At 46.1% G+C, this 9,163-nt stretch overlaps 1 protein-coding gene across 1 annotated transcript in view; it reads left to right on the top strand.

The window, feature by feature from the left end:
- The window catches only part of TULP3 (tubby like protein 3), a 103,824-nt gene that overhangs the window by 15,956 nt on the left and 78,705 nt on the right, over positions 1-9,163 (top strand). The window lies entirely within an intron of this gene.

Here is a 9,163-nt window from a genome sequence, read left to right as displayed (position 1 = left end):
CGGGGGGGGGGGGTGTGGAGGGTGATGTGGGGACAGGGACACATACGTAATATCTTAATCAATAAAAAATATATTAAAAAAAAGAATGACATAGCACTAATAAAGAACACAATGGAAGGAATACACAGCAGATTAGGGGAAACTGAAGATTAGATCAGTGAATAATAAGATAGGGTAGAAAAATTATGCAATCAGAGAACCAAAAAGGAAAAAACAAAGCAAAACAGGACAGCTTTAGGGAGCTGTGGGACAACATGAAACATAACAATATTTGCATATTAGGTGTGCCAGAAGGGGAAGAAAGTGAGCAAGGCATAGAGAATGTGTTTGAAGAAATAATGGCAGGAAACTTCCCTAAGTTGGTGAAGGGAAAAGTCACACAAGTCAAGGAGGCACAGAGAGTCCCAAGCAAGAAGAACCCAAACAGACCAACCAACACCCAGACACATCATAATTAAAAAGCCAAAAATTAAAAGACAAAGAATCTTAAAGGCAGCAAGAGAAAAGCAGCAGTTACCTATAAAGGAGCTCCTATAAAGCTCTGCTGATTTCTCATCAGAAAGTCTATAGGCAGAAAGGAATGGCATAAAATACTCAAGGTAATGAAAAGCAAGGATCTGAAACCAAGATTACTATATCCAGCAAGGCTATCATTCAAAATAGATGGTGAAATAAAGAGCTTCCAGATGAAAAAAAGACTAAAGGAGTTTATCACTACCAAACCAGCTCTACAAGAAATGCTAAAGGGACTGCTGTAATGAGAAGTAGAGAGAAAAACGTAGGCATCCTATATAATAAAAGTCTAATATGCCAAGTGTCTGGTCATCCAGTCACCGGTTCAAACAATCAAAATGTAATATGCTAATGATATGCTAAGGCCGCTCAACTGCTTGCTATGACATACACTGACCATCAGGGGGCAGATTAGTAGGTTAGCTTCCTGCTGGGGTCTGGCTGATTGGGACTGAGTGAGACAGGCTGGACCCCCCTGGAGCCCTCCTGCGGTCCCCCGCCAACCTCTCGTGTCTCTCCCTGGCCCCAATCGTGCACTGGTGGGGTCCCTTGGCCTGGCCTGCACCCTCTCGCAATCTGGGACCGCTTGGAGGGTGTTGGAGAGCCGGTTTTGGCCCAATCCTGCAGGCCAGGCCAAGGGACCCCCCCCTGGTGCATCAATGGTGGGGTGCTGCAGGGCGGCCTGTGCCCTCTCACAACCTGGGACCCCTCAGGGGATGTCAGAGAGCTGGTTTCAGCCCAATCCCTGGCGAGTGCTGCTGCTGCAGTGTGAGCCTCTCCTGATCAGGACTGATTGGGCACGAGCCCATAGCAGGCACAGTGGGGTTGGGATGAGCAGGAGCAGCAGGTAGGAGCTGCAGGCAGCGTTGGACTTCAGGTTTTGGCCCAATCCCTTCAGGCCACCCAGAGGGACCCCACCCATGCATGAATTCGTGCACCGGGCCTCTAGTACAGAATAAAAAATGGCAATAAATAAGTACCTATCAATAACCTGAAATGTAAATGGATTAAATGCTCTAATCAAAAGACATAGAGTCGCTAAGTGGATACAAAAACATGACTCAATTATATGCTGTCTATAAGAGACCCACCTCAGAACATAAGACTAACGCAGGATGAAAGTGAAGGGATGGGAAAAAATTTTCCATGTAAATGGAAACATAAATTTGGAGTAACAATACTCATATCTGACAAAATAGACTTCAAAATGAAGGCCATCACAAGAGACAACAAAGGTCACTACATAATACTAAAGGGATTGATCCAGCAAGAGGATATAACCCTGGTAAATGCATATGCATCCAATTTAGCAGTACGTACATATATAAAAACTTATAGAGGACTTCCAAGGGAGAGATTGACAACAGTACCCTCATGGTAGGGGACTTTAACACCCTGCTGACTTCACTGGATAGATCTTGCAGAAAAAAAAATTAAGGAAACAGTGACTCTGAATGACACATTGGATTAGATCAGCAGTTCTCAAACTGTGGGTCGCGATCCTTTGGCATTGAACGACCCTTTCACAGGGGTCGCCTAAGACCATCCTGCATATCAGATATTTACATTATGATTCATAGCAGTAGCAACATTACAGTTATGAAGTAGCAACAAAAATAATTTTATGGTTGGGTCACAACATGAACAACTCTATTTAAATGGCCAGAAGGTTGAGAACCACTGGATTAGATGGATTTAATTGACATTTATTAAAAATTAGTAGTAAACTATTCAAACTTATATCTTAAAGCATTAGAAAGAGAACAACAAGAAAAGCCCAGAATAAGTAGAAGGAAGGAAATAATAAAGAACATTTCACCCCACAGATGCTGAATATACATTCTTCTCAAGTGCTCATGGGTCATTCACAAAAATAGACCACACAGAACAAGTATCTACAAGTTTAAGAAGATTGAAATTATATCAAGCATCTTCTCAGATCACAGTGGAAATTATAAATCAACTATAGTAAAAACACTCAAAAACATTCAAACACATGAAGGTTAAATGGCATGTTATTAAACAATGAATGGCTTACCAATGAGATCAAGAAAGAAATAAAACACTTCCTGGAAACAAATGAAAATGAAGACAGAACAACCCCAAATCTCCGGGACACAGCAAAAGCAATCCTGAGAGGGAAGTTCAAAACACTATAGGCCTACCTCAAAAAGCAAGAAAAATTAGTAGTAAACTATTCAAACTTATATCTTAAAGCATTAGAAAGAGAACAACAAGAAAAGCCCAGAATAAGTAGAAGGAAGGAAATAATAAAGATTAGAGCAGCCCTTGCTGATTTGGCTCAGTGGATAGAGTGTCAGTCTGTGGACTGACGGGTCCTGGGTTCGATCCTGGTCAACGGCACATACTTGGGTTCAAGCTTGATCCCCAGCCCTGGTCAGGGTGCGTGGGGGAGGCAACAAATCTATGTGTCTTTCTCACATTGATGTTTCTTTCTCCCTGTCTCTCCTCCCTTCCACTCTCTAAAAATCAATGGAAATATATACACAGGTGAGGATTAAAAACAATGACAACAACAACAAAGATTTGAGCAGAAATTAATGACATAGAGACTAAAAAAAGAAAATCAATGATATCAAGACCTGGTTCTTTGAAAAGATAAACAAAATTGATGAACCGTTATCCAGACTCATCAAGACACAAAGAGAGAGGGCACAAATAAAATCAGAAACGAAAGTGGAGAAGTAATCTCTGACACCACAGAAATACAAAAGATTATAAGAAAATAACTATGAACAACTATATCCCGACAAGCTGGACAATGTGGATGAAATAGACAAATTCCTAGAAAAATACAATCTTCCAAAACTGAATCTGGAGGAATCAGAAAACCTGAATAGGCCAATAACAACTGAGGAAACAGAAGCAGTAATAAAAAAACTCCCAGGAAACAAAAGCCCTTGTCCTAATGGCTTCACAGGGGAGTTTTACCAAACATTCAAAGGAGAACTAACACCCATACTCCAAAATTTCCAAGAGGAAGGAACACTTTCAAACTCTTTTTATGAGGCCAGCATTAATCTATTTCTAAAACCAGATAGCCCTGGCTGGTTTGGCTCAGGGCTAGAGTGTTGGTCTGCAGATTGAAGGTTCCTGGGTTTGATTCCAGTCAAGGGCACATGCCTGGGTTGCAGGCTCGATCTCCAGTAGGGGGCTTGCAGGAGGCAGCCAGTCAATGATTCTCTCTCATCATTGATATTTCTATCTCTCCCTCTCCCTCCCTCTCTGAAATCAATAACAAATATATTATATATATAAAATCACAAAACAAAACAGATAAAGACACTACAAAAAAGAAAATTACAGGCCAATATCCCTGATGAACATAGATGCTAAAATCCTCAACAAAATATTAGCAAATAGGATCCAGCAATATATTAAACAGATCATACACCATGACCAAGTAGGATTTATTCCAGGGATGCAAGTCTGGTACAATATTTGCAAATCAATAAGCATGATACATCACATAAACAAACTGAAAGACAATAGTCACATAATATCAATAGATGCAGAAAAAGCATTTGGCAAATTCCAACACTTACCTATAATAATAAAAGTGTAATATGCTAATTAGACCAGACGTCCTTCCAGATGTCCTTCTGGACAAAGCCGGGGCTGCGAGGGAAGCCCAGGTCCAGGGTGCCTGCTGGTGGCCGGAGGGAAGCCGGTGCCGGCAGCCGGGGGAAGGAAGGCCTATTCTTGCATGAATTTCGTGCATCGGGCCTCTAGTCCTATATAATAAAAGCCCAGTGACCGAATGGTGGAATGACCAGAACAACTGGTCGACCAGTTGCTATGATGCACACTGACCACCAAGAGGCAGACCTCAACGCAGGAGCTGCCCCTTGGTGGTCAGTGAACTCCCACAGCTGGGCTGACTGGGATGAGCAGCACGCCCACAGCGGCCTATCCCCACAGGCCACACACCCCACCGTTGCACAAATCACAGCATTAAAATCTGGCTGTCACTAAGCACTGTCCTTGTGGTGGGCGAGGCCGTATATTCTCCACTGAATCTCAGATAATCCCAGAACCCACCTCACAGTGTTGATCTAAGGGTTTCTATTCATAGTTTTAAGAATGGAATGTGAACATCAGCTTTTAAGTAGTTGAGGGAAAACACACACTGCTCCTTTTTCATTCTCTTCTCTTCGTTCCACCTTCTTGTGAGGAAACAAATACCTGGCTCCTATGGCCCCGCCCCAAGCGCTGCTCCGAGAGCTCACCGGCCCTCAGCTCCCAGTGAGTCTGCCTTCCAATGGCCTTTACACCTAAAGCTGCCTGAGCATCTTACTCAACCTGTATCACTGATTAAGCGCCCACCGTGTCCTAGGTGATGCCCGGGTGCTCGCAGAGCAGCAGGGAGCCAGCCGCCCTGTCCTACTGAGCATGCGTTCCGCCAGGAGAGGCGGGATTGCAGGGAGGAAACAGCCTCGCACAGACATAAGTTGCAGCCATTAGTGTGCACAGGCACCATGAAAACATGGGAGTGAAGCCACATAGGGGCTCTGTGAGGGGAGGGGCAAAGGAAGGCTCACTGAGGGAAAGTGGATGGGATGGAGGAGAGCCAGGTGGATGCCTGGAGAAGAGCATTGGGCAGAGGGGACAGCCCACGGAAGGGCAGCAGGATAAGCAAGAGGCCGAGTGGAAGGGAGTCCAGGCTGGGTCAGGGGGCACATTCTGCAGAGATCGAGTTTTTGTGAGAATCTGGCGTCCCTTGAGTGCCGGGGGAGGCACCGGGGCTGTAGGTGAGGACCCTCTGGGCTGATGCAGTGGGGACAGACCCTCTGGCTTCTGTGTCAGGAGCAGACTGAGGGGGAAGAGGAAGCAGGGAGACAGCAGGAGGCGACAGTACCCTCCCCCAGGACAATGGGGAGACAATGGAAACTGTGGCAGCCAGGGTGGCGGCTTTGGGGGGTGCTGGAGGGAAGCCAGAGCATGAGTGCCCTCCGGGCTGACCACGCCTCCTCTTCCTTGGCAGAAGCTGCCAGCCCCTCGCTGTCGGCCCGCCACGCTCCGTTTATTCTTATTTCCGCCTGTTCGCGCTCTGTGTTATCGCCGCTTCGGCTCTGTTTCCAAAATATTTCACAGCGAGGCCCCCCGCCCCCCCGCAGGTGCCAGGCAACAAGGAAATGGTTTTATTTTTGGTACAAAAAACAATATACAGTGTTATGGAAAGCAAACATTGAAAACTAGGAAAATTAAGCCCCCTTATGGACAAACAGATCAGCTGTGCCCAAAACCCAGGTCATTCGTGACACAAAAGGGCTCAGTGTCCAATGCAAAGGGCTTGCCCAGGTGGTCCGAATCCAGTCCTCAACTCCAGTTTCCAGAACAGAGAGGGGCCCGCACCACAGAATAGAACGGCCGGCCGAGGCCAGACCCAAGTCCCGAGAAAGAACCGCTTGCAGTGCTTCCGGAGAAAGAACCGCTCCTGAGATGCTAGGGACAGGGTGGTCAGCATCCAGATCGCTGCCTCTAACTCCCACCCAGGGTCTGTGGTGCTCACAGCTCTGCCCCTCCCTCCCACTCCAACATCCCCTCCCAAGTGAACTGCACATGGCCCTTCCCATCCTCCACCCTCCTCAGCTCCGATGGCAGGTAGGGAGGGTGGGGGGTCATTCAGGGAATCTGAGGGCCTTAAGGAAATGCCACTTGAAGAGCCAGAGACAGTGTATGTCCACCCGCCCCCTGGTTGAATTGATTAACACAGACGCCTCATGAGTGCATGTTTATAACCAGTCCCTCTCCCCCCAATTCTGCCACTGCATAACTTCACTGTTTTGGGCAAGTCAACCTCTGGAGTGTTAATTCTCTCTCCTTTAAAATGAGAACAAGAGCCTGGTGGGTGTGGCTCAGTGGTTGAACATCCACCTATGACTCAGGAGGTCAAGGTTTGACTCCTTGTCAGGGCACATGCCCAGGTTGTGGTCTTGATACCCAGTGTAGGGTGTGCAGGAGGTGGGCGATCCATGATTCTCTCATATCATTGATGTTTCTATCTCTCCCTCTCCCTTCCTCTCTGAAATCAGTGGAAGATATCCTATATAATAAAAGCCTAATATATAAATTGTCCCCTCGTCCGGGAGTTCAACCACTCGCTATGATGTGCACTGACCACCAGGGGGTGGTGCGGAACGTGGCAGGCATCAGCGGGTGGCAGTGGAGGCGCTACCAGCCCCATGGGCTTCTGGGTGAGCTGGGCTGCAGCCACTGGGACCGTAGGGGCCGGTTGGGCTCCCTGTGGGTTTGTACAGGAGCTGGTCTGTCAGGACAGCTGGCAGAGAGCGTCCTGCCCACCTGGCTTCCATGCAATGCCACTGGGCGGACCAGAGGCCCACACTGCACCCTGGCCCGTGGCATCCGGCTGTGCTCACAGCATCTCCATGTGGGGACTCGGGGACCATGACTCAGGCTTGGGGGGTGCGCAGGGGCCCTGAGGCCCAGGTGCTGCCCAGGGCCCAGAGGTCAGCTGAGATCTGCCCTTTCACATCAGATGCTCGCGCCTCGATTTCTGGCCAGGCCTAGGGACTGCATCCGTGTACGAATTTTGTGCACTGGACCTCTAGTTTTTTATAAAGACTCTCAGCAAAGTGGAAATAGAGGGAACATATCTCAACATAATAAACTCCACATATGACAAACCTAAAGAGAATATCATATTCAATGAGCAAAAATTAAAACCATTTCCCCTAAGAACAGGAACATGACAGGGATGTCCGCTTTCACCACACTTATTCAACATAGTACTGGAACTCCTAGCCATTGTGATCAGACAGGAAGAAGAAATAAAAGGCATCCAAATTGGAAAGGAAGAAGTAAAACTCTCATTATTCACAGACAACATGATATTTTACATAAAAAACCCTAAAGATTCCACCAAAAACTAGATTTTTTTTCAAGAATGGGGTTATTTTAATTAATTAATTTTAATATATTTTTATTGATTTCAGAGAGGAAGGGAGAAAGAGAGAGATAGAGAGATAGAAACATCAATGAGAGAGAATCACTGATATAAATGAATTCAGCAATGTAGCAGGATAAAAATCAGCACTCAAAAATCGATAGCTTTTTTATACACCAATAATGAATTCTCAGAAAGAGAAACTTAAACATTAAACAATTCCATTTACCGTTGCAACAAAAAAATTAAGGAATAAACTTAACCAAGGAGGTAAAAGACCTGTGCTTAGCAAACTACAGGACATTGGAAAGAGTTAGGAGAAGATATAAACAAGTGGGAGAATACACCATGTTCATGGATTGGTAAAATTAGTATCATTAAAATGCCCAAACTACCCAATGAAATCTATAGATTCGGTGCAATCCCTCTTAAAATACCAACAGCACATTTCACAGATCTAGAACAAATACTCTAAAAATTTATATGGAACCAAAAAGACCCTGAATATCCGCAGCAATCTTGAGAATGAAGAACAAAATTGGAGGAATCACAATACCAGGTATCAGGTTATACTATAAAGCTACTGTAATCAAAACAGCCTGGTACTGGCAGCAGAACAGGCATATAGATCAATGGAACAGTATAGAGACCCCAGAAGTGGATCCCAGCCATTACGCTGAATTAATATTTGACAAAGCAAGCAAGAACATATAATGGAGTCTCTTCAATAAATGGTGTTGGGAAAATGGGACAGATACATTCAACAAAAAAGAAGGAAAAAGAAACTAGACTGCCAACTTACACCATACACAAGAATAAACTCAAAATGGATAAAAGACTTAAATGTAAGTTGGGAAATGATAAACATCCTAGAAGAAGCCCTGGGCAGCAAAATATCACACATCTCTCTTACCAATATGTTTATAGATACATCTCCTAGGGCCATGGTCGACAAACTGCGGCTTGCGAGCCACGTGCGGCTCTTTGGCCCCTTGAGTGTGGCTCTTCCTAAGCCTTAGGAGTACCCTAATCCTATATAATAAAAGAGAAACATGGTAATTGGCGTATGACCGCTACCCTTCCCAATGGCTAATCAGGGAGATATGCAAATTAACTGCCAGCCAAGATGGCAGCCAAGCAGCTTGAAACTAACATGAGGCTTGCTTGCTTCAGGGACGGAGGACTCCAACGTTCCCCGCCTGCCTGCAGGCCTCTGAGCCTCCAACTCTAAGCAACTATGTAACAAATATAGTAGCTAAACAAAACCCCAGAAACCTGCTTTAGTCCACCGGGCTTCAGCCAGCAGGATCGCAACATTGTAAGCAAAGGCCAGAAACCTACTTTCAGCAGCGGAGGCCTAAGAGCTGGAGCCAAGTCTCAAAGCTAAAGCTGTCCCAGAATAAAAAAAAGAAAAAAAGGAGCGGTTGGGAGCTTCAGTCACCCCCAGCCTGAAAACAACCCTCAGCCCCTCACCCAGACTAGCCAGGCACCCCAGTGGGGACCCCCACTCTGAAGGGTGTGTGATCAGCTGCAAACAGCCATCATCCCCTCACCCAGGCTGGCCAGGCACCCCAGTTAGGGCCCTCCACCCTGAAGGGGCTGTGGCCAGCCTTCAAATAGACATCAACCCCTCATCTAGGCTGGCCACACCCCCATGGGGTGAGGGTCCCTACTGGGAGGCTTGGAGAGCCTGCAATAAGCCATCAGCCCCTCACCCAGGCT

Source organism: Myotis davidii, unplaced genomic scaffold, assembly GCF_000327345.1.
Source record: "Myotis davidii unplaced genomic scaffold, ASM32734v1 scaffold1219, whole genome shotgun sequence".
In the NCBI taxonomy this organism is placed as follows: domain Eukaryota; kingdom Metazoa; phylum Chordata; class Mammalia; order Chiroptera; family Vespertilionidae; genus Myotis; species Myotis davidii.
The sequence above is the reverse complement of the archived record's forward strand: the minus strand, read 5'-3'. Positions and strand labels throughout refer to the sequence as shown.